Below are 4,108 nucleotides of genomic sequence, written 5' to 3'. Positions count from 1 at the left end.
TTTTAACTAGTGAAGATGGGCAAAGGGAAAGGAACATTCCAGGTGGAAGCTGAGAATAGGGAACATGGAAAAGAAAGATAAGACATCAGTGGCTGGGTGTGGACCACAGGGCCTGCTCCCCTTTCTGTTACTAATATGTTAATTATTCATGTGATGGAAAGGGATCACCCATTTGTCATCATATTTGCAGAAATTCTTCCTTTAATCCAAACTAAATAATTTTCCTCGGACTGCTGTGAAAGGAGTCCTTTCCAGTATTAATGACTGCATTACTTTAGTATCCACATCTCTCTTTCTTGTTTATTAGGTCAATGTTTTTCAAATTCTTCTGCCCGCTTTCAATGGGATAAATTGGGAATAGTTGCAAAAATGCAGATTCCTGACTGCCGGCCCACGTGGCTTCTCTCAGCAGCTTTGAGGGCAAGTCGGAAGAATCTGCATTTTGACAAACTCCCTTGAGATTCTAACGTTCACTCAAGTTTGAAAGCAACTCTCCCAGATCTGTTCTTTCCCAAATTTGCTGAGCATAGAAATCACCTACGAGTGCTTGTTAAAAATGTGGATACCTGGCCATTCCCATGGAGATTCCAATTCTGTGGCTCTGGGATGTAGAGAACAGGGGTTTAATAAGCACCTCTGTGGCACTAGGATCAGGTTAGGTTGGGATATACAGCGTATTAAATGAATGTGTGTTTTGGGTTAGAGAGGTCCTTCAAGTCCTAGGTTAGACATTTATCAGCTGTGTGATTTGGGCGAGTTTCTTAACCACTCTATGCCTCCAAATTATCTAATCTGCTGGAGTCCGTTTCATCCTGTGTAATGAAAGGTACTTCACAGAATGGCTGGAAGCATAAATAAGTAAATGGCTTAGTATAATGTTGGCTCTCTCTCATCCCCTTGCCCCAGCCTCCCAAGTCAGGGCTCAGCTCTCCAGCTCTGATGAAAAACAGAGCAAGAACAACAGTGATGTTAAAATGCCACCCAAACTCACCTCTTCCAAGAAAGGTGGCAGGGTGCCCACAGGGAGAGAAGATGGGCTTTTGGAGCTGGTCTTGCTCTTAGCTGCCCCTGGGAAGTTAAAATGGGACTCATGCCCATGCTGGAATCAACATTCAGAACTGGGCAGTCCTCTAAAAATAGCAAGGTGTCTGGCCGAGCCTTTGGAAAAATAAGGTTCTATCCCAACACGTTACCCAGGCTTGCCTTAAAAGGAGGGGCCACTGCTTTATTTTCTACCTCCTCAGCCAGATGATGGTAAGCCCCAAATAATTTGGCTTGTGCCTCGGTGAACTCCAGAACAGCTTCTGTTTCATGGACAGCCACCAAGAACACCAGCAGTCATACTGGTACAGAAGGTCACAAGTGCTCAGATTCCCAGGTGGGTGCGTCTGTGTGGACCGCTCCTCCTGCAGACACTAGAATGCTCCTAATCTCCATAAAAGCATGAAATTTTGGTTACATTTTAAGAAACTATTATCAGGCCTTTCTATGGGGCAGAGAAGGGATAGGGAAAACTAAGATGCCTATATTCGAAATTCAGAGAGTGAGATGGGGTGATTTCCTTCAGTCTTGGTTTCCCGTCCTCATCCAGCAAAGGGCTGACTAACTAAGATCAGCTCTGTCATCAGAGGGCAAGGCCTTGTGGTCAATAAGGGGACAGTCTGAGCATCTCACCATTTATATCTTTTCCTAAAGATCCTGACAATGAGACTGGAGCCCTGGATATTCAGAACCTCTATCGATTCTTGTCAGAAATGATACTGATGAATTCCTTTCCTTAACAAATCTTTTTCAAACATATGCAATTATTAAAAATTGGGTTTTTTAAAAAAGGGAAACCAAAATTGTGAAAGACATATTTTTGAAAATATTTAAGCTTTCCCAAATATCTTAGAACCACCCCTTGTACAACTGTCACGTGAATAAAACTCTTTAAAGTAGGTCGAATATAAGAACCTCCATGGTGTGGGTAGTTTCAGTTGCTGTATTAATTAATAATAATTAATATTAAGTATATATTAAATAATAGTAACAAGAGTGACAGAGACCATTTATTAGACTTCTGATACTGTGTTCACGGCACTTTACATGAATCTATCTCATTGAAGCCTCCTGTTGAATAAGTATTATTATAGTCACTTTACAGATGAGGAAACAGGCTCAGAGAGGTTAAGTAGCTTGCTCAGGGTCACAGAGCCAGAACGCACAGATGGCCAAGCCATGCTCTTCCTCCCTATACCCCTCTGCCACCAATAATCTTGACGATTACACTGTCTATCATTCAGACCTCTCCCTGTCTTAACCCGTCCTTGATTTTTCCCAAACCCAAGAGTCTTTCTGAGGACCATTCATGGGAAATCACCATCCTCACTTCCCTGTCATGTTGTATCTGAGACATTTATGTTCAAATACTGCTTGGTGAAAGAAATAGGAAAGAACTATAATTTCTGCTTATGCTTTTGACGCTACCTTAACCGTTACTTAAGTTCTGAGTGCTTTTAAATGGAACTATTCTCAAGAACAAGGGAAATTTAAGTCTTCTGATCAACTGTCTGACTAGAAGACAGAAGCAGGGAAAAATAAATCTTGTTTTCAATAACATGTTGAGTGACATTTTATATGGCCATCAACCTGTTCTCCTAAGAAACTCAAGACTCTCCACATGTGTTATCTCATTAATCTTTAACCCACCCTGTGATGGGCAGATGGGGTTACACAACCAGTACAGGAATGAGGGAGAGAAGGGTAGTGATTTCACCAACATCACAGAGCACACCCATGGCCAGTTAACACACCATACCTCCCCATCCTTCCTACTAACACCACCAGCCAAAGTCACAGGACACTGCTGTATCAATGTCCCTTGCCCTGTGCAAAACTCAGAGAAAGTTGTCTTTCTATTCCCATCCTAGATTTTTTCCTCTCATTTATGCCTGGTCTGAAATATTTTGATTTTACTGCAGCTGTTTGTTTTGTTTTGTTTTTTCCAGCCTTCCTTTCACTTCGTTTCCTCATCTGTTCCATGAATTTCCTTCCTAGCATCTTAAGTTAGATGATGTGGGAAAGTAAGATGAGACTCAAAACAATCAAGTAATTAGTTACTAAAAGTTTATTGTTGGTTTTTTCCTGCAAATTTTGAAGTGAACTTTTATGTAATCTTTTGACCACATGAGGTTGGGCTTGACAAAAGGACAAAATAATTCACACCCAAATGCTGGGGACAGTCTCACGGGAGGGTTAGCACGGTCTTGGTTATCTCACATCATTTCTCGGGAAATCGATTTCTTTTGTATCCTTACATGAATTAATCACCTTCCGGACCTCAGCTGGCTTATGAATGGTGGGTCCCTTAAAGCTGGCTCTTTCTAGTTCTTGGGACCAAAAAACTCAGTCTCTCTCATCTGTGCAAACCTGAAACTCACACTTTGTAGATCTTGATGTGACAGATTTAACCGGTTAAAATGAACCTGTACTCAGCTCTAAGTTCTCTGGTTCACTGGAAGAGATGAGACATTTTAATCTTCTCAAAGGCACAGCTACATCTTCTCCTTGGCCCCTCTGCTTCTCCTCCCCACCAGCCCCTGTTTTTGATGGACCACCGCCCCCAAACTTGGGGGTGGAAGATCAACCCCACATTCTCACTCATACTAAGCCTGCACTTGACTATGGGGGACAAATGTGTTTTCACAGCAGAAGCTGATACATAGCCCTTGGATTGGATTAAATGAGTTATTGGATGATTCCTGAGGTTAGCCAGAAAGATTTTGACTTGGGTGCCTAGGACATTTTCCTATTTTCCTGAGAAAAAGTGTGATTCATAAGCCACCACTATCACCAACACCTCAGAGGCAGAGCTGCAGAAGAATAAATGTTCACAGAGTATAAAACCCATAGACATTTTCTTCCCTTGCTTCCCTCTGAACTCTCACCTTCCAAGCCTATCTCCATGGGTTGATCCAAGACTGTTCCTCCAACCTGATTAGTTTTTTTTTAAAGGATTACCATTTACGTATATGTAAACCAATTCATTTCTACGACACTGATCTGTAAAACCAGATAAAAGTAATGGCTATTTCATAGAGCAGAGAGGATTCAAGGAATTTGTCAA

This window comes from Eubalaena glacialis, chromosome 7 (assembly GCF_028564815.1).
Source record: "Eubalaena glacialis isolate mEubGla1 chromosome 7, mEubGla1.1.hap2.+ XY, whole genome shotgun sequence".
In the NCBI taxonomy this organism is placed as follows: domain Eukaryota; kingdom Metazoa; phylum Chordata; class Mammalia; order Artiodactyla; family Balaenidae; genus Eubalaena; species Eubalaena glacialis.
The sequence above is the reverse complement of the archived record's forward strand: the minus strand, read 5'-3'. Positions refer to the sequence as shown.